This window comes from Bufo gargarizans, chromosome 4, assembly GCF_014858855.1.
Source record: "Bufo gargarizans isolate SCDJY-AF-19 chromosome 4, ASM1485885v1, whole genome shotgun sequence".
Lineage (NCBI taxonomy): Eukaryota > Metazoa > Chordata > Amphibia > Anura > Bufonidae > Bufo > Bufo gargarizans.
In genome coordinates, this window is record NC_058083.1 from 406,481,646 (window position 1) to 406,504,357 (window position 22,712).

Here is a 22,712-nt window from a genome sequence, read left to right on the forward strand (position 1 = left end):
CCGTTCTTTACTCCGCGGAGGAGGGGCCCTTGAGGGGGAGGTACTGTCATGGTCTTACCTTCTTGCTGTTCTCCTTCGTTTGACATGTGCTGGCGGCCATCTTGGTTTCTGGGTTTCTTGTAGCCTCCCACCCTGCGGCTTCTCCTTCCCACTGGGAGGAGCTGGATGCCTAGCTCATATATATAGGAGGTCTGTGGCTTCAGTTCCTTGCTTGGTCCTCCTGTGTTCACATGCTTCTAAGACTGCTGCTGCTTCTGGTTCCTGATCCTGGCTTCGTCTGACTACCCTGCTGGTTCCTGATCCAGGCTTCGTCTGACTACCCTGCTGGTTCCTGATCCAGGCTTCGTCTGACTACCCTTCTGGTTCCTGACCTCTGGCCTCGCAAGACCCTGCTTCGGTTTAGCCATCCGTTTGGACTTTTGCCTTACAGCTTGATTTTCAATAAAGCCTTCTTATTTCCACTTATCTCTTGTTGTACGTCTGGTTCATGGTTCCTTGACAGTAGTGTAACAGAAATATTTTTATACAAAAAACTTTTCAGAGACCCAAAAGTCCTTTTAAGGACTATTGTGTGTGACAGCAGCAATATATATTTTTAGCGCATCCTGCGTTAAGTACCATGTAATAGGCCGCTGCGGACAGTTAAATTATTCAGGCCACATCTCCTGTTTAAAGGGTGCGCATCCCTAAAATTTCAGTGACATCCTGTGTACTTTTTCCGTAGACACTGCGAACAGTGACATTACCTGTGGTACCTGTCCTGTACTACGTTACCTCATCACAAATACCTTTGTAAAAAAAAATTGTACATACACTTCCAAATCCAACACTACTGTACGTGTGACATACGGTACTTTCAAGCATATATCACATTAAAAATGAAGAAGGCGAGCAGTAAGGGACGGGGAAGTGGCCGTGATGCTGATGCTGCACTTAGAGGCCATAGCCCTGGGCGCGGAGAAAATGTGCCTGCTGCCAGAGCACAAGAAAAACAACCATCCAAGATACCTAGCTTCATGCCCAGTTTCCAGGGCGGCGCAGGACATCATTCTTGAAGTCAGCCCAGTGTGAGCAGGTGGTCGGTTGGATTGCAGCAGATAATGCTTCCAGTTGGCTAAGCACACCCTGTCTTCCACCAAGTCTAGTCTCAGTAGCCAGGGAGTCTGGTCAACACAATCCTCACCCTGAGCCTCCTTCCTCCCACCATGTACAGTCTGGCTAAACAAGTGATCCCACATTCGTTCATTTCCATGGGACTGTGCACATGAGCTGTGATTTTCACGCATCACTTGTGCATTGCGTGAAAATCGCAGCATGCGCTATATTGTGCGTTTTTCACGCAACACAGGCCCCATAGAAGTGAATAGGGCTGTGTGAAAATAGCAAGCATCCGCAAGCAAGTGCGGATGCCTTGCGATTTTCACGCATGGTTGCTAGGAGATGATTGGGATGGGGACCCGATCATTATTATTTTCCCTTTATAACATGGTTATAAGGGAAAATAATAGCATTCTTAATACAGAATGCTGAGTAAATTAGGGATGAAGGGGTTAAATATATATATTTTTTAATTAAACTCACCTTATCCACTTGTTCGCGTAGCCCGGCTTCTCTTCTTCTTTGATGAGCTGGGAGAAAAGGACCTGTGGTCCATTAAACGCATTAAAATGCTTTGCCACTAGCGGGGAAAAATCATGCATTTTCCAGCAACGCACCCGCATCTTTTCCCGCACGTCACCCGCAACGCCCGTGTGAACCCAGCCTAACAGATCACTTTATCAAATTCTGTCATGCTTGCCTTATATACTAACTGCTGACATCAGCCTGAGTGTGTCCGAACAGGTCTGGACAAGTCCATTGGAATATCTCCAATATATAGCATTAATATTATAACTGAATAGGCTTTGCATATTTAACTTAACCCCTTTAATCCTTAACCCTTAAGGACCAACATGTACGGCGGAAGTCTGGTCCCCAAACATAGCGCCCACTCACTCATGCAGCGGACACCATAGCCGCCGGGTTTCTGCTAATTTAAATAGCAGAGACCCGCGACAGATGTATACGATCAGCCATTTTCCCTTTCAGATACCACAGCATCTGCGCAGTCCGGAAGCGCTTCGGTAACCGCGTTCCCTGACTGAGATCGGGGAACCTGTTACATTGATCTAATAGGATGAAGCCTCAAACAGGCTTTGGTGCCTATTTGATGACTTTACCAATACAGGCCACTAGGTGGCAGTATTGTATTGGTATAGTGCAAATTAAGTGTTCAATGGTGTCTATATAGACATCAATGAACACAATAGGACATCTAATGATTGCCAGGGATTGAAACCCAAGATGACTTAAAAAAAGTTAAAAAAAAAAATAAAAAAAAAGAGTTTTTGCAAATATAAAAAAATAAAAAAAAGTTCAATTCAGCCCCCTTTCCTTAAAGTAAAAATACTTAACAAACAAATAAACATAATGGGCATCGCCGTGTGCGAAAATGCCCATACTATTAATGCCATATAGCAAATGGCGTAACTGGAAAAAATTTTAATCAGGCAATTTGCCACTTTTTGTCACTTCAACTACCCAATAATTTTTTTTAATAAAAAGTGATCAAAAAGTCGCAAACACTTCAAATTGGTATCAATAGGGGTCAGAATATGGTTATAAAAATTATTATTTTCCCTCAAAAGTTAAAAAAAAAAAATCTGTATTAAAACGCAATAAAAATTATACAAGTGTGGTATCGTTGTAATCGTACTGACCTGGAGAATTAAGATAACGGGTCAATTTTACCGCATACTGTAAAGTGTAAAAACCCCATTTGGAATTTTTTTACCGCTTCCTACTACATGGTATATAACCATAAATGGTGCCATTAGAAAGTACAAGGTGCCATTAGAAAGTACAAAAAGTAAGCTCTCATAAGGCTATGTGAATGGAAAAATAAAAAAGCTTGTAGTGAAAAACGAAAACGCAAAAATGGAAAATCCCAGGGTCCTTAAGGGGTTAAAATCTAGAGGTGTCAGGCAAATTCTGAGTTCATATTTGGAATCAGCGCGCTCATTTTAGTATAAATCACATGTTTTTCTCTCAATAGCAAAATCATTGTTGTGCTGTGTTATCAACAACAATAGCATTCAGGATCATACTGTGATCTACTGCAAATGAAAAGTTAGATTGTTTTGATGTGTAATCTCATCATGGAGTATAATACACAGGCAAGTCATCAGGAAAGAACATTTGGACGAACACTCATTCTAGTTAAACAGCCCATATAAAGGTGCTGAAGGCATGATGAAAAATTATGTTTCAATGTATGCAAATAAGTCTCTAGGAGCAACAAGGGTAATGCTGTGATTGACAGGGCCAGGCAGCGTAATACATATATTAAACCTTTCTCTGAAATGCGAGCACATATGAACATAGGACCAACACAGATGACTTCAGCTGCCAAGTGCATATGCAAAAGTTCAGCCAGTAACATAGTAAAAAATCTGCTAACATGCCCTTTAAAGGGGTTGTCCCACAAAAAATATTCTACAGTTTTCTAACCAGCACCTGGATCTGAATACTTTTGCAATTGCATGTAATAAAAAATGTAGCATAGTCACTGTGTTATACAATAAAATGTATTTGTATAGCGCCACCTGCTGTTTGTTCTTTTTCTTAATTCTTTGACCTGCTCACTGAGAAGTCCGCACATGCTCAGTTTCTTCCTTCAACTGCCTCCTGAGCTGTGATAGGGAGAGCATGGGCACGCCCCCTTAGCTGCAGCAGAAAATACACATCCCCTTGAGCTGTCGGCTTGATATAAATCTAGCAGATAAATGGATGAGGAGATCTCTGGACCATGTGAGGTACAGGGCTGGTTCTAACTTTGTTAGATAGAGATTGTCATGTACTATATGATGTATAATTTTCATTTTTCACATTAGTCATGGGATACTCCCTTTAAGGTAACTCTTGAACACCATTTTCTTTATCTAAATAAGTCCAAAATGTTCAGCTTTTTTCTTTATAGTGTATGATACAGATCTCCAAATTCTCTACACAGACATATAGGTAATTAAAACAATTCTAGCTGCCTTCAGCTACCACATGGGGGAGCTTAGGAGTTAACTGCATACTATAGATACATTGAACTCAATAATAAAATTGTATGCATACAATTCCTAAACTTTACCTGATGGCAGCTTCACTGAGAATCTATGCTGAGAATTATGTGTGCTGATGGAGATGGAGCTTCAAACATGTTAAGGTATTTTGTGAAATTTGAGATTTTTGCACACAAAATCAACATGGTGTCAGATGGTGGTCTTTGATAGTTTTCCTTATATCAGTAGAGATAGATAGATAGACAAACTTGACTGTTTGCACATTGTCACATGGACTCTGACGTTTATGCACTGAAGCTTAATCGACTTGCACTGTACTATCTTATCCAAGAAAAAGAAATGATTGAATAAATAATGATGAAGTACCCCGCCACAAAGGAACAATTTGCATATGAACCATAGCAACAAAAGAGAATATTGAACTTTAAGCTGCTCTCATTTGTTTATCAGACATCCAATCTGTTGGCTGCAATGTATTTTCTTTTGGCATTAAAATTCAGCTTCTGGAATTGCCAAAAAAAAAGACCCCTCTGATATTTGTAAACACATATTTCCCCTGTGTATTGTTATCTAATACAGTCAGTATTAATCGTCTATGTAGTGCAGTAATCTGTGCTTCACAGAATCTGACTGCTGCTAAAATGTATATGTAAACTACTCGGTATTTAAAGGGAATCTGTCACCTCATACCTTCATATAAATGCATAGTACATGGTAGAAGTGCAACGAATATATTGTCATCGCACCTCGTTGCGCCCAGAGCCTCCGCTTATTCTCTCCCAGGCCGTGCCTCCACTACACAGACTGATCAGGCAGTGAAGACATACCGATGCTCGCCCTGAAATCACATGCAATACATGGCTGGAGATCTCCGGGCAGATGGAATTCTGCCCAAGACTTCATGGCGAGACATGACTACCTCTTCTCTGCCTGGTCCATTCAGTCTGAGCATTGGGGCGCTGTCTGAAAGAGAATGAACAGCGCTTCTGGGTGCAACGCAAATACCTTTGTTGCACTGAGGGGCTAATTTTAATATTATTAAAAGGCTGATTTCTCCAAATTAGGACAGCCAATCAAGATGGGAGCAAGAGCATTACGAAGTGTGGACAAGCACATATTGTATCTGCAGCGACCGGTTCCGCAGGGGCAACACGTGAGCTACGTTGTGCCAATGGGAGTGGTAGTAGTTGTCTGTACTCATGGTTAGCAGAGCCTCCCTTGGCCAGCGTGCAGTGAACGGGAAGACAGCACTAAATCCTCCGGGGCACTCTCTAGTACAGGGATCGCCAGCCAGATGGTAATTGAGGTGCTCTTGATGGTATAGGTGTTTAGGGGTGCTTTGGAGGCTGGGACCCCGGTTGATCATGACACCAGCACTGTTAGGTGCAAAAGTTGGCGGTGGAAAGGATGAGGAGTTGGTTATAGTAAAACAGTTGAACTTTACTTGAGCAATTTGTCTTCTTCAGGTAGTCAGTACAGTTCATGTATATGGTAAAGCAATAATATAAATAAGGGTTCAGCTGTATTCCTAGTAACAGGCTTAGTGATGGTAATTGTTAGTTAAGGAGTTTACACTTTGTCCACATTGTAGCACTCAGGTACTGGATATAATAGTTCTTACTAGTCAGTAGCAATCCACAGGGCGGCTCCCTAATAGCAGGCATCAGTCTTCTGCTCCATTCTTTGGAAAGGACGCTCACTGAAGAATTACGGTCCACTATGTCCCTAGAGGCATGTATTTAAGGATAATTTTGCTCATTAATCATCCGGCTGTGTACAGGTACTTTTAGGTTCCTCCTGGTCATTGTTGATTGTAAAGTCCTTGGCTAGATTACCTCTAATCTCAACTAGACTTTCTCTATACCAAACGTAGACTCACTGGTCTGTGCTATGCTGCTTGAATGTAGTTCATGTTCTATGTGCTTCCTTGGCTTGGCCAAAGCCAAGAGGCTAATCAGGCAGCTACATGGTAGACTAGACTTCCTCCTGTTCTGCTAACCTCCTTCCACACACTAACTCAATCCACTTCCTGTTAGCAAACACCAGACTATATATATGGGTAGTGCCAGCACCACCATGGGGCGAATAGATGAAATGACCTACAACAGCCTGTTAATAGGTATTACAGGAATATACAGAAATACATCAACTAAACATAACAAAGTTTAAAGTACCCACTACCATCACTGAGTGGGACACTACATATCTACCATGTGAGATGGATATATATGAAGGCATGAGGTGACAGATTCCCTTTAACCCCCTAACTGGTTTTCCCAAGCATGGGCCTGGTCTATAGTTATTTACTATACAATATATAACACAAAATGGTTCCTAAAAAAACTTACAACTTAGGGCTCATTCAGACGATCGTATGAATGGGTCCGCATCTGCTCCACAAATTTACAGAACAGGTGTGGAACCATTTATTTAAATGGGGCTGCAAAATATGCGAACAGCACACTGTGTGCTGTCCACATTCGTAGTTCCGTTCCGCGGCCCCTCAAGAAAGATAGAGCAAGTCCTATTCTTGTCCTCAATCGCGGATAACAATAGTAATTTCTATAATAGTGCCGCAAAATGCGGAACTCACACAGCCAGCATCTGTGTTTTGCGACTGCAAAACACTACGGCTGTTTGAATGAGCCCTAATCCCACAAAATTAAAAAATTTGGAAGAAAAAAATCTAAAAGTTATGACTGCTGGAACACAAAGGCCTCTTTCAGACGGGCGTTGCGGGAAAAGGTGCGGTTGCGTTGCGGGAACATGCACAATTTTTCAGCGCGAGTGCAAAACATTGTAATGCGTTTTGCACAGAAGTTCGGGCTTGGGATTGGTGTTCTGTAGATTTTATTATTTTCCCTTATAACATGGTTATAAGGAAAAATAATAGCATTCTGAATACAGAATGCATTTGTACAATAGCGCTGAAGGGGTTAAAAAAATAAAAAATAATTTAACTCACCTTAATCCACTTGCTCGCGCAGCCCGGCATCTCTTCTGTCTGTCTTCTGTGCTGTGTGCAGGAAAAGGACCTGTGGTGACGTCACTCCGGTCATCACATGGTCTGTCACATGATCTTTTACCATGGTGATGGATCATGTGATGACCGGAGTGATGTCACCACAGGTCCTTTTCCTGCACACAGCACAGAAGACAGACAGAAGAGAAGCCGGGCTGCGCGAGCAAGTGGATTAAGGTGAGAATGCTATTATTTTCCCTTATAACCATGTTATAAGGGAAAATAATAATGATCAGGTCCCCATCCCGATCGTCTCCTAGCAACCGTGCGTGAAAATCGCACCGCATCCGCACTTGCTTGCGGATGCTTGCGATTTTCACGCAGCCCCATTCACTTCTATGGGGCCTGCGTTGTGTGGAAAACGCACAATATAGAGCATGCTGCGATTTTCACGCAACGCACAAGTGATGCGTGAAAATCACTGCTCATGTGCACAGCCCCATAGAAATGAATGGGTCCGGATTCAGTGCGGGTGCAATGCATTCAACTCACGCATTGCACCGGCGCGGAAATCTCGCCCGTGTGAAAGGGGCCAAAGGGGACAATATTTTTGGTCACTAAGGATGAAATTAATTATGTCATTTAGGGGGTAAAAATGCATTAGTGTCCCCTGAGTTGTGTGCCAACAAGATTTATTGCAGAGACATATTAAAAATCTACAATAAAAAAAGTGAAGTTTTTCCAATTTTTCCAATTAGGAGATTAATTCAGTAGGAAGGGAAATAACAGTAAAACCTCAACCAATTAAGATACATTCTACCACCAGTCTGTTCTGAGTTGTTCTGATTATTAGGGACTGGCACATAAATAATAATTCTTTATCTATATTTTAGTTGCTTCAGTAAGTTACAGCATCAAACAGACGTTACATTGTGATGTCCAAGATTTTTTAAAATTCACACAATAGTTGAAAAGTCTTGGTGTCATTGTGCTGTGCTTTATTTTAAAACTGTAGTGTATAGTATCCGATTGCACCTCCATAAAGCTAAATTGTAATGTGATGACCTGTCACTTCATCTTTACATGGAAGCCGTTGGCTGCTTCCGAACATTACGTTACTATGGATACAACTTCATTGTGGTCAACAGCAACCATTGACATTACATTACAGCAGTGTGGCAGGACCCACAGATGGCAGAGGTAGTTACTGGCATATAATTAATCTATCAGTATGATTTCTCATGCTGATAATAAAGGAAACCCAGGGAAACGCATTGAAACTTGGATAAAAACGTGAAGCATTAAAAGCAAGACCAGAAAAAGCATTGAAGGGGTTATCCCATAAAAAGGATTCCTATGCAATGAGTATTATTGCATTATACTGTACATGTGGCAAAAAATATAGTAATTTTTTTATGTAGTGTACATTGCATTTTCCGCTCTGCTAGGGCCTCCTGTTTCTCCTGTAGCTGAAATTCTGGCCCATATTCTGCATTCAGAGGTGGACTATAGCTAGATTAACATCATGTTTTTGCCATTTGTTAACTTATATGTTGGAAAAAAAGGATATAGCAGTATAGTACAGTAAGTTTTTCTATCCTGCAGAGTGCAGTAAAAAATGGATATGTCAACGTATGCATATTTTTTTTTTTACCAAAGAACTCTATGGTGAACGGATGCCACTGTATGCCACTGTTTTTGTATACACTAAAGAGATGGCAAAAATGTAATGTAAACCCAGCCAAACAGGCTCAGTACTTTTGCTGCCACCTCTCTCCTCTCAGTGCTGGAGTATTGATCTCATAGAAAAGCAGGTGAAGTAGCCCATATGCAGCAAGCCCCTGAGGAAGCGGTGTAGAGGATGGGAGTGATAGTGGCCCTGATGCGGTGTTGTCATATGGTGTTCTTCCTCAGGCCATTGCTCAATGCAGTGAAAATGTGGTTTGAATAATCAGTCCAGAAGTAAAAGTATAACAGGTTCTCTTTACTTAGTGCAAACTATAACTTGTGGCACACCCAGCAGTAGTAAATACAAAGTGCCTTTTTTAGCACCAGATGAGGAGGTATGGTGGCCGGTTGTGTGACAATTAAATGGTACTTGCAGGCACTTGTGGATAGACATGTCCACTGTGTTATACAGGCTTGCAGTTAATCTGGCCTGGAGGTGGTTTAGGTGGGTGTCTGAGCTGTAGTCCCTCACCTGCAGCAGGGTCTGTAAAGCTGTGGTCTTGCTGATCACTCTGCTGACGAAGCACACTAAAGCTTTAGAAAAGCTGTATTGGGTCTGATGATCTTGCTGGAGTGGTGGTCTCACAGGAGAATGGAATAATAAGCTCTAGGAGTAGGAGCTTCGGCATATGCTTCCTATCTCCTTCACTATCTCTACGGAACTGCTGTTTTAATCAAGGTCATCACTTGTATTGGACACTGGATTCACTTCGCTTTTTTAAGCTGCCTCACATGCCTAGTTCCAGGCATTTATGTGCTTCCTAAGTGATTACAGCAGGTGAGCGCGACTATTGCTTTCATTTTGGACTTGTAAGGCTGCACATCGATCTTTGGACATGCAATGAGAGTTGTGGCCAAGATCACTGTGTAGCCTGAGTCTAAAGGATGCAGTATAAGGGCCTCTTCACACAATGTTTTTTGGTGCTGTTTTCATGCATTTTCCAAGCCAAAAAACATCTCTAAAAAGCATCCCATTGATTTCCTTTTTTTTGCATGGTAAAAAACAACTGAGTGGAAAAAGAAGTGGAGTGGAATCCAAATGAAATGAATGAGAAGCTGAAAAAATGTGCCAAAAATCACACCAAAACCACGCTGATATCAGACAGCAATGCTAGATGAGTATGGTATGGAGGATTCTCATAATACTTACTGACTTACATACAGTACATAAAGGGGTTCTCCAGTGCTTTACCTAAATTCTATTATTTAGCTAAACAGTGAAAGGAAGTTTCAGCAGTACTTACCTTTGCGTCGCGCTGCCACCGATTCCGCAATTTTGACGTGATCACAGCTTAGATTGCAGAATCAGAGGCATGATGGAAGGGTAAGTACTGGTGAAACTCTCTCATTTCCACAGGTTAGCTGAAAGATAAAATTTAGGTAAAGCCCCAGAGAACCCCAACCATAAATGCTCAACATTGCTCAGAAACTAAATGGGTATGCTCTCCATCACTGATTCAAAGGACAGTCCTGTAAAATATGGAACTGTAGGCAAGCTTTCATAATACAGTACTAGCATATCAGCTGCAAATGGTGTGGTTGTTGCTCTTTTTCACATAGGAAATAATATGACTAAGGTCTAAGATTAGCAAGATGCCAGCGACCTTGTAAAACAGGTATTAGGCTTTATTGAAGTGCTTGTCCTTTACATTTGTTTCTTTGATGATGTGTAAGGTTTATGCTGTAAATTACTGAGCTGCATCCTTGACGTTTCCCAGAAGTCCTTTGGCTTCCTTTGAATGCATTTGGCACTCATATATAACAAATGGCAGAAGCAATCTGTAGTGAAATAATCTTCTTGCTTCACTGAGTCGTCTTCGTGAACAGTGTTCTGTTCTGCAATCTGAGGTCTATGGACGTGTGATTTCACCACCTGGCATTCAGTAACTGGCTGATCCTAGTATTTCACTATGAATATTGTCCTGTTCCTAATATTTGATATTGAATTATCTTGGAAGATGGAGTAGGTCAAATGCATATTCATGTGGAGGATAATCATATAATATATAGAATTACATTTTACGATTGTAAATGAGTTTGTTGTCTCTTTTCTGCAATAAATTAGGTTGGGCTTGTCAAAGAACACAATTTTTTTAGGCCCATGGTCCATTTATTGTGACGTCTAAAAATGTGTCACAAAAAAAACGTTAACAGCTTCAGAGCAGCACCAAATGTGACTCATGTATTATATAATTTATCTGATTTGTCGTAAAAAACAAAAACTATTGATGCAACTTGGTGTCGTTTTTAGCCTATGCCATATGCAGTAACATGTATTATACCCTGCCTTACCGTTAATAAGTCTCCCTCAGTGTGGGCAATAGAAGTTTTCTAAATTTTCATAGAGGGTCAACAGTGGCTTCTGCTGTGTTTCTGCCTGTGATATAACCACTTGTATTTATTTAAAGGGAACCTGTCACCACAAAATGCAGTGCAATCTGCAGGGAGCATGTTATAGAGCAGGAGAAGTTGAGCAGATTGATATATCGAAAAAATATGGGGGGTTCAGCCCGCACAACCCCTAGCAGGTGCAGATTGCTATGGTGAAATACAGACACAAACGCAAAAACACAAAATGCAATCGCACACTGCAACCAGCACTCTGCCCTGCCTTCATGCTGGATGTTGAACAAGGCATTGGTGTACATTTTGGCCAAAGCGTAACAAGCCACTCACCACGTCAAGGTCGCCTTAATGAGTGCTGGTTGCAGATTGATATATAGTTTTGTGGGAAAAGATTCAGTAGACATTGTAATTTATTTATTTAAACCTCTGCTCATTAGAGTCAGGTGGGTGGGGTCTCTCAATGATAGCTACTAGTGTTGATCGAGCACCAAAGTGCTCGGGTGCTCGAGTAGAACACTTTGAGATGATCGGGTGCTCTACAGAGCACCAGAGCACAATGGAAGTCAATGGGAGAACCAGAGCATTAAACCAGGCACTCCCTGCTCTGAAGAGGGGCGGGTGTCTGTTTCACAGGAAAAGGTAAGAAATTGATGGAAACACCACCGAAATGGTTCGGGAACAGCATCTGGAGGATGTCTGGATGCATCTTGGACTTGCAGGTTGCTGCTGGGAACGATGTTGTCCGAGTAGTACGCCACTTTTACAGACTGACAATAATAAACACAAAACCAAAGATAAAATCGATTTTAGAGGAAAAATTGTTAGGAAACATTCTTACCTGTATATTTACTTGTATATAAAGTGCAAGTGCTGCCAAAAATTACAAGGAATAGGCATTCTGATACAACCTGTATAAAGGAGGGCCTCATTTACATTGTGGTACAATTGTTCAGGTAGTGGGACTCCTACACTCATAAAGTGAAAGCGCTGCCAAAAATTACAAGGAACTGCCACTCCAATACACCCTTTATTACACATAAGGGAGGTCATCCTACACACCCTTGAAAAATTACGATTGATGGCCTGCTGGTGACCCTCAAAGACATTAGGAGCAAGGGCCTGCTGGTGACCGTCTAAAACATTAGGGGTGAGGGTCTGCTGCTGAGCTGACCCTCTAAAAAACATTAGGGGCGAGTGCCTGCTGCTGATCTGACCATCTAAAACATTATGGGCAAGGGCCTGCTGGTGACCCTCTAAAACATTAGGGGTGAGGACCAGCTGCTGAGCTGACCCTCTAAAACATTAGGAGCGAGGGCAGCCTAATAAGCATGTTGATCTGATGAAGGAGGAGGACGAGAAAAGGGAGATTGAACCATATATCCTTTTTTGTGGTGAAAGGAGTGCATGGGAATACCGTGTATTCAATACACCATAAAAGCCACATTAAAAGTGCCTTTATGTTCAGCCGCTTTTCTCTGGTGGAGTAGAGAAGTCAGGGGCAATCCAGGCCTTGTTCATTTTGATAAGAGTCAACCTGTCAGCAGGGGCGTTGCTAGAGTCTCAAAAGATCCGGGGCCCAAGCCCCAATGAATATGGCCCAGTTCTCTAAGTCTAAGTTCTGTACTTGCTATAGTAATACTGCCTACTACAGTGCCCCCAACCGTGATAATGCTCCCCAAGAGTGCCCTCATTAGTAGAAGAGCCCTCCAGTGTTAATACTCTCACAGAGCCCCCAGTAGAAATAAGGCCCCCTATTGTTCCACCAGTGGTAATAAAGCTTTCTACAGACCCCTCAGTAGTAATAAGGCCCCCCATAGTTCTCTTAGTAGATATAATGCGGATCTATAAGTCCCTCCTAAAGAGCCCCCAGTAGTAATAAGAACGCCTATAATGTCCCCTGGATTTGCAGTGCCCCCTGTTGTTATATTCTCACCTCCACCATACAGTCCCATGTAAATAACATCACACCATCTCTCCTGCCCCCTCCAAAATACAGTCCTATGTAAATAACATCACTCCCCTCCCTTCAGCCCCTCAAACATACATTCCCATGTAAATAACACTATTTCCCTCCCTCTGCCATACAGTCCCATGTAAACAACATCACGCCATCTCTCCAGCCCTCTCCAAAATGCAGTCCCATGTAAATAACATCACCTCCTCCCCAGCCGCCTTCAACATACAGTACCAAGTAAATAATATCACCTCCTCCCCAGACGCCTCCAACATGCATTCCCATGTAAACATCACCCCCTCAAGTTTCAGTTCACTCCCTCCCACAGCCGCCATCAACATATAGTCCCAGGTAAATAACTTCACTGCCTCCCCCAGCCCCCTGCGACATACAGTCCCATGTAAATAACATCACTCCTTCCCAAACCCGCCTCCAACATAGAGTCCCATGTAAATAACATCCCCCTGCCCCAGCCCCCTTCAACATAGAGTCCCATTTAAATAACATGACCCCCTCCCCAACCACCTCCAACACACAGTTCCATGTAAATAACATTCCTCCTTTCAGCCCTAACATACAGTCCTAGTAAAATAACCACAACTCCCAGCATTGCTCTGCCTCTCCCTTCACTTACCTCTCCTCATGTAGCAGACATCACCACAGCTTCTTCCCCTCTTCATTGCCGCCCTCTCCTGTACTGGTCACATGATGGTGACATCATCACAGGTCCTTCTCAATGACTGCCTGTTTTACTGGTCACATGACCTGTGATGTCGTATTATAAATATTTATAGTAGAAATCCGCTCGCATCAGACTTTGTGTAAGGAAAGGTAAATCTCTTCACGACACAGACAAAGGTGTTATCATCTTGAGTTCTTGCTGAGCACTGCCCTGCTCCTACCCAGTCTGTTCACTTTTATTTCTTACTCACAAAAGGTGTAACAATAGAAAAGGGGCTGGCCCATCACCCGACCACTTACTTCATGTAACAAGGATGCAAGAAGTGATGACTCCCCCTGCTCATTTTGGTACAGCACAGGTTGCAAATGACCATTCTTTTATCGTCCGCACTTTCCTCAAAAAAGTGCCAGACTGCAGAACACCTACCCCTTGGCAAGGGAGATTGCCGCAAGGGGGCTCTCCGGGGAACAGTTGCGGGCCTGTTTAGGTGTGGCCCACCTTCTCCCTTTTGCCACGCCAATGCCTCTTCCAGCCTGTTGCGGTGCTGCAGATCCATCCCCCTCTGTACTGCTGTCCTCGCTCGTCTTTCTACCTTCCCAAGTTGGGTCAGTGACCTCATCGTCCACCACCTCCTTTTCCACTTCCTCACTCTGATCATCCTCCTAAATTTTTGACCTAACCACAAACTCAGTGATTGACAACTGTGTCTCATCCTTTTCATTAACCCCTTGAGACAGTAATTGCGGTTGACTCATTGGCAACTGTGTCTCATCATCATCCACCTCATTAAACACTAATCGCCATTCCCCACCATCATGTTCTTGTGGATGCTGAAGCATGCTTGGCGAGAGGGCCAAATCAAGTAATGGCGATGAAAAGAGGTCCTCAGAATATCCGAGTGTTCGATCACTTGTTTGGTCAGACTGTACATGGTGGGAGGAAGGAGGATAAGGGTGAGGATTGTGTTGACCAGACTCCTGACTACTGAGACTGGACTTGGTGGAAGACAGGGTGGTACTTAACCGACTGGAAGCATTATCTGCTGCAATCCAACCGACCACCTGGTAATGTCGATGTCACCAGCGGCTAAAATATTACACTGAATGTAACAAATATTTAGGATGCGCAAACATTATGCAGGAGATGTAGGGTAGGTAATGCTGTCAGCAGCGGCCAAACAATTGAGCTGAATGTCACTGATATTTAGGATGTGCAAATGTAACACAACAGATTGCACGCAATTTAGCGCAGGTTGCTCTAATAATATATATTGCAGCCAGATAAAACAATAGTCCTTAATAGGACTTTAGGGTCTCTAACACCTTTCAACACTAAACCCTGCCTAAAAAAATAATAATATTCCGGTCCCTACACTATCTGTCCCTTCTGCTGCAGCTTGCCCTGACTTAGACTGAGCCGAACCACATGTCATCGGGGGCTATATAGCACCCGATGACGCGTGTCGGCTAGCCAATCACTGTAATGCCAGTAACCAACATGGCTACGGCATTACAGTGAGTGCCAGTACTTCCCCGCTCGTTTATTGGCTGCGTAGATTCGATACTCGTAAGTACTGGCACTCACTGTAATGCCGTAGCCATGTTGGTTACTGGCATTACAGTGATTGGCTGGCCGACACGAGTCAAAATGGTGTTTGGCCAAGCATGCTCGCCCAACACTAATAGCTAACTGTGCATGACTAAGCATATAGGGAAGGCTGTCAGTTCCTGAAAGGGTCCACCCACATGACTCTGATACAGAACAAAGAGCAGAGATTTAAATGACTAAATTACAAGTTATTATTTTTTTTTTCAATAAAACTTTATATTAATCGGAGCAGCCCCTCTTGCTCTATAACATGCTGCCGACAGATTGTATTCCTTTTTGTTGTGTCAGGTTCCCTTTAACCATTTAAAGATCCAGCCATTTACCCTTCCTGACAGGAGTGATTTTCCATATTTTAGTACATGTGGCTTCGAAAGCTATAACTTTTTTTTCCATTTGCTTTTAAATAATTCTGTGCACTTTTTTAAGGTGGACCTTTATTAGTAAGCCATTTTTATTTTGTCATTTTTTGTTTTCAATTTCTATACCAAGGAAAATGTAAAAAAAATTGTATTTAAAAAATAAAAAACAATAGAAAAAATATTTTTAATAGCACAAAGTCAACTAAAATACTTTAAAAAAAAATTGTGGCCCCTTTCCGATTTGGTTGTTTTGATATAGGGGAAATACATTTTATAAAAATGAGCAATCACTAAATCTCTTTCCCTTAGGCCTCATGCACACGACCGTTGTTTTATTCCGTGTCCGTGGTGCCGTTTTTCGTGATTTTCTGCGAACCCATTGACTTTCAATGGGTTCGTTGAAAACTCAGCTAATGCACCATTTGTCATCCGTGTCCGTGATCCGTTGTTCCAGTCCGTCCAAAAAATATAACCTGTCCTATTATTTTTCGCGGAAAATGGTTCGCGGACCCATTCAAGTCAATGGGACCGCTAAAAACACAGAAGCACACAAGATTGTCATCCGCGTCCGTTTTTTTCCTATCATTTGTATGGCAAACCTTTCTTAGATTTTTTTTTACTTTCCTTTATGTCTGGTGATCCTCCAAAAATAAAGGAAGACACACGGAAACAAAAACGGAAATGCATCACTGAACAACGGAACCCCATTTTGCGGAACGGAACACAACAATGGTCGTGTGCATGAGGCCTTAAGCTGACCATAAAGATTTTGGGGGTCATTTATCAAACTGGTGTAAAGTAGTTACCCATAGCAACCAATAAGATTCCTCCATTCATTTTCCAAAAGAGCTGTCCAAAATGAAAGGTGGAATCTAAATTTACAGTTCTACTTTACACTAGTGATGAGCGGCAGGGGCAATATTCAAATTTGCGATATTTCGCAAATATTTTGTAAAATATTCATCATATATTCGTGAATTCGAGAATTAGAAATTATATTCTTGATTGTGAAAATCGCCAATGTAATATTCGCGTAATGCGTGCAAAATACTGGCGTGGGTCACTTATGCTTCATTTTTCAAGCTGGAATAAGTTTCCTGAGACTGGAGAAAATGGTTGACACAGCAGAACATTAGAATAGCTGTATATGCAGATAGAGTGCTCCAATATATTTGCGCTTGCAAATTTTCGAAAATTAATGATGCGCATATATTTTTTTGCAATACATGCAACTTGTATAGTAAGGGGCAGGTAACTTTTCTATTGGTTGCTAGGCTGTGACAAAGCCTTCTCATTGGCCCACAAGCTAAAAAAAGGGAGGGATGAATATTCGTCATTACGAATATATAGCACTATATTCTAAATATTCTCAAATTCTCTGAATGCCGCTATTCACGATAAAAATTCACTTTTCGAATATTCGTGCTCAAGACTACTTTACACCAGTTCAATAAATGACCCCCAATACTTTTGTCAGCTGAACCCATAGAGGAAGCTTCCAACTCTCCCCTGGCAGGATCAGGAGTCTGGCATGGGCTTTCTCTGCTCTCTCCTGACTGGGCATAAAAGACCTTTGGGGGCCCTTAACATACAACATTCATGAGGATGGGTGATGGAGTGTGCCATCTTGACTCTTCACTCGGTATATATCCCTTGATATAGTTACATTTTAGGTCATAGCCTGTATGTATGACCATTAGGGTGATGATTACTAGTAGATAAGGTATCATAAGTATTATATTGAGGGGACTAGGGGTTACATAGCCCTGAGGTAGTATCATCAGGGTATTTTTGTTCACAAAGTGTGTTTAGTCCCACTACAGCTACCTATAGTTGGACTGCCACCTTACAAGAATTAAAGGAAAATGGAGATCAAATTTTTAAATTTCACTTTTTGGGCAAAATTTCCATTTTAATCGAATTTTTTCTTTAACACATCGATGGTTAACAGCCAAGCAAAACTCTATATTTATTACCCAGATTCTGCGGTTTACAGAAACACCCCACATGTGGTTATGAACTGCTGTATGGGCACACGGCAGGGCGCAGAAGAAAAGGAACTCCACATTGTTTTTAGATGCCATGTCCCATTTGAAGCCCCCCTGATGCACCCTTACAGTAGAAACTCCCAAGAAGTGACCCCATTTTGGAAACTAGGGGATAAGATTCCACTTTTATTGGTACTATTTTTGGGTACATATGATTTTTTGATCATTCGTTATAACATTATGGGACAAGGTGACCAAAAAATTGGGTGTTTTAGCAGTTTTTATTTATTTATTTTTACAGCGTTTACCTTAGGGGTTCAGTCAAGTGACATTTTTATAGAGCAGATTGTTACGGACGTAGAGATACCTAATATGTATACTTTTTCTTATTTATTAAAGTTTTACACAATAATAGCATTTTTGAAACAAAAAAAAATGTGTTAATGTTCTGAGAGCTATAGTTTTTTTTATTTTTTGAGAGATTTTCTTATGTAGGGGCTCATTTTTTGCGGGATGAGGTGATGGTTTTATTGGTACTATTTTGTGGGACGTACGCCTTTTTGATCACTTGGTGTTGCACTTTTTGTGATGTAAGGTGACAAAAATTGCTTGTTTTGACAGTTATTTTTTATTTTTTTATTACGGTGTTCACCCGAGGAGTTAGGTCATGTGATATTTTTATAGAGCTGGTTTTTACGGATGCGGCAATACCTAATATGTATACTTTTTTTTATTTATTTCACTTTAACACAATAATAGCATTTTTGAAACCAAAAAAATTATGTTTTAGTGTCTCCATGTTCTAAGAGCTATAGTTTTTTTTTTTTTTTTAGAGATTTTCTTATGTAGGGGCTCATTTTTTGCGGGATGAGGTGACGGTTTTATTGGTACTATTTTGTGGGACATACGCCTTTTTGATCACTTGGTGTTGCACTTATTGTGATGTAAGGTGACAAAAATAGTTTTTTTTGACAGTTATTTTTATTTTTTATGGTGTTTATCGGACTGGGTCGATTATGTGATATATTTATAGAGCCGACCGTCAAGGACGCGGCAATACCAAATATGTCTATTTTATTTTTTCAATTTTTAACATTTTTGTTTTATTCCTTACTTGGGGATTTTTTTTTTTGACATGTGAAACCTTTTTTTTCTTATTTTTTTAACACTTTATTTATTTTATTTTTTATTTTACACTTTTCGTCCCCCATAAGGTCATACAAGACCTCTGGGGGACATTTACTTCACTTTTTCATTTTCTTTTTTCACAGTTGATTTCTCCTGTAACTAGGGCTGACATAGTAGCCCCAGTTAAAGGAGAAATGCACCCCCATAGAGGCTGTACAGCACAATACAGTGCTGTACAGCCTCAGTGCAGGGCTGATCGAGGTCTGTGAAAGACCTCACACAGCTCCTGCACTCTCCGGTCCCGGCGGTCACATGACCGCCGGGCCGGAACAGGAAGCGCATAGCGCTTCCTGCTCTGCATACACAGTGCTCGGTGAGGGCTGTGTATGCAGCAATCCAGAAGGCAGGGACACCTGGGCACTGTCCCTGCCTTCTCTCTGGGTTGCCCTGCTGTCACTAACAGCGGGCAACCCGATCAGCAGCTGCACGATTAGCGTGCAGCTGCAGTTTCTGAACGGAGGTTCTGGAACGTCCATTCAGAAATAGAGAACCACCTCCCGGACGTTTAAAGTCTATGGGCAGACGGGAGGTGGTTAAGAAATCGTTGCCTTCCTCTGCTCGTACAGGCACTCTAACATATGGAGCTTGAAGTTCCAACGGGTGGAAACATCGTATATCAGGCGATGTCAGGGAACAGCTTTTTGACTTTGTTGCTCAAAGAGCATGTGCTTGCACAGTAACAGTGGCTGAAGTGTGTGTACAGTTTTCTGGACATTTTAAACAGTTCTTGCAGTTCAGTGGAAACGGCTGACAACGAGATTGAAGATATGTGCCATGCAGGGTGCATGGGTCAGCCCTCCCTGATGTAGCGCACACAAACTCTTCATCCCGTTATCAGTAACCATGGTTCCTATCTCCAGTTGTCCAGAAGACAGCCAGTGTTCAATTTCTTTTTTGATGATGCTGAGCAGTTCCTCCCTGGTGTGTCTCAGTTCACCAAGGCTGACCAGGTGCAGATGTCACCACCAGATCTCTGAGAAGTTCTGACAGATGTTCTTCAGTACCTCCTGCATGATATTATTTTGTTTTGTTTTTGCTTTGACATCTCTTCTCCCTCTCCCAGCTGTCATCTATTAGCAGTGATTGCCTCCCTTTATATCCCCTCCCATACTGCCTCACTTTGCGGTTTATACTACTTCCTGGATTGTGTTCACTGCTTGAAGTTGCTACTGCTGATTTCTCAGATAAGTCTATTTCTGTATTTGTGTTTTCCTGTTGGCTTGATTCTAGGTGACCCTGACTCCCTCCGTATTAAGTGCAGGGAGCCGGTGGTCGTGTCCCCTCACTATTATAGGGTTTTCAGGTGTCACTCAGTCTAGGTATGTGGACATGCAACTTTCTATCATTGAGATCTTTGCATGGGCTGAGCAGTGAGGGAGAGCTCTAGGGCTTTAATAGGGCTCACCCTTTTGTTCCTTAGTTTGGGATCAAGTCAGTTGGATCTTTATTTGTTACTTGTTGTTTTCTGCAACACCATCCGTGACATTATAAACCGCCAAAACCGTCTTAAGCATGGATCCAGTTTCAGCCTTGACAGACCGCATGCGGGGTCTTTCACTGGAGGTCAAAGAGCTCCGTAAAACTGTATCTCAGTTTCAGGTGACCGGTTCTGCTTGCGTTCATGGAGTTTGTTCTGAGCCTAAGATCTCGCTTCCGGATACCTTTTCTGGGGGTAGTGAGAATTTTGTTTGTTTTAGAGAGGCTTGCAAACTCCATTTTCGCCTACTTCCCCATTCCTCTGGTGATGAGGAGCAGAGGGGGGGGATCATCATCTCACTGCTCAGGGATACCGCTCAGTCTTGGGCCTTTTCGCTGCCGGTGGGGGCACGGCCTCTCCGATCAGTGGATGAATTTTTTGTAGCCCTGGGTCAGATATATGATGATCCGGATCGTATTGCTCTGGCTGAATCTAAACTGCGTCTTTTATGTCAGGGTAAACAGTCCGCAGAGATATACTGTTCAGAATTTCAGAGATGGGCAGCTGATACTGGTTGGAATGATGCTGCACTCCAAAGTCAATTTTGCCATGGTCTTTCAGAGGGATTGAAAGATGCATTTGCCTTTCATGAGAGACCTACCTCCTTGGAGTCTGCCATGTCTCGGGCCGTTCGTATTGACAGGCATCTTAGAGAGAGAGGAGAGATCACTCCTTCCTGTCATACTCAGTCCAAGGACAGTGGGGCGGTCTCATTCAGTGCGCAGGGGTCTCAGTCGCTCTCAATCCTCTCTGAGCAGGAGCCCATGCAGCTGGGTTTTCTTGCCTCTAACAACAGAGGATTCAGCTCTCGGAGGAGGGTTTGTTTCTGTTGTGGAGGTATAAATCATTTGGCAAATGTTTGTCCCTCTAGGAGATTCAGGGAGTTTTTTGAGAGTAATAAAGAAACAAAAAGAAAAAAGTCCTCTAAAAACGTTCCATCTGTTACTATTGGCAAGGTTGATGCGGAAATTGAAGGTTTTCCGTTTGCTTGTAGTTCCTGTTTTGTCCTAGAGAGCAAGAACATTGTTTGTGACATTTTTGTAGATAGTGGAGCAGCTGTCAATCTCATTGATAATCAATTTGCTATAACACATGGTTTCCAGGTATGCACTTTGGGAAAAGACATACCTGTCTTTGCTATTGATTCCGCTCCACTTTCTCAAAAATCGTTAAAGGGCATAGTTGACAATATCCGTTTGACTGTGAGTGATGCTCGTATTGAGGATGTGTCATGTTTCGTCCTAAGCGGGTTACCTACTCCTCTAGTGTTGGGGCTACCCTGGCTCACTAAACATAACCCCACCATTGAGTGGCAAGCGAGGCAAATAAATGGTTGGAGTGACTTTTGCAGAGAGAATTGTCTCTCGACGTCTCTTTGAGAGGTTTCTACTAAGATTGTACCATCTTTTCTCTCTGAATTTTCGGATGTGTTTTCTGAGAGTGGTGTTCAGGAGATGCCCCCTCACAGGGAGTACGATTGCCCTATTAATCTCATCCCAGGCGCCAAGCTGCCTAAATTTCGTTTATACAATCTCTCCCAACCTGAAAGGATCGCTATGTGTGCTTATATCTCTGAGAGCCTGAGAAAGGGACACATACGACCCCGAAGTCACCTGTTGTCGCAGTTTTTTCTTTGTTAAGAAAAAATATGGTTCTTTAAGACCATGTCTGGATTTCAGGGAGCTGAACAGTATCACAATTCGTGACCCTTATCTGCTTCCTCTGATCCCGGACCTCTTTAACCAGATTGTGGGGGCTAAAGTTTTTTCCATGTTGGATTTAAGAGGGGCATACAACCTGATCAGGGTCAGAGAAGGGGACGAATGGAAGACGGCCTTCAATACCCCTGAGGGCCATTTTGAGAATTTGGTTATGCCTTTTGGTTTGATGAACGCTCCAGCCGTCTTCCAACATTTTGTGAACAGCATTTTTTATCATTTAATGGGGAAATTTGTACTAGTGTATCTAGATGACATTTAGATTTTTTCTCCTGATTTCAAAACTCATAGGGACCACCTACGTCAGGTCTTGCTCATTCTGCGGGAGACTAAATTGTACGCTAAACTGGAAAAATGTGTGTTTGCGGTTCCAGAAATCCAATTTCTGGGTTTTCTTCTCTCCGCTTCTGGTTTTCGCATGGACCCTGAGAAGGTCCGCGCTGTGCTTGATTGGGAGCTTCCTGAGAATCAGAAGGCGCTGATGCGCTTTTTGGGTTTTGCCAATTATTACAGGAAGTTCATTTTGAACTATTCCTCTGTTGTTAAGCCACTCACTGATATGACTAGAAAGGGGGTAGATTTTTCCTCCT

General features: G+C 42.3%; 1 protein-coding gene across 1 annotated transcript in view; it reads left to right on the plus strand.

Moving 5' to 3' along the window:
* The window catches only part of GRM1 (glutamate metabotropic receptor 1), a 492,448-nt gene that overhangs the window by 161,788 nt on the left and 307,948 nt on the right, over window positions 1-22,712 (plus strand). The window lies entirely within an intron of this gene.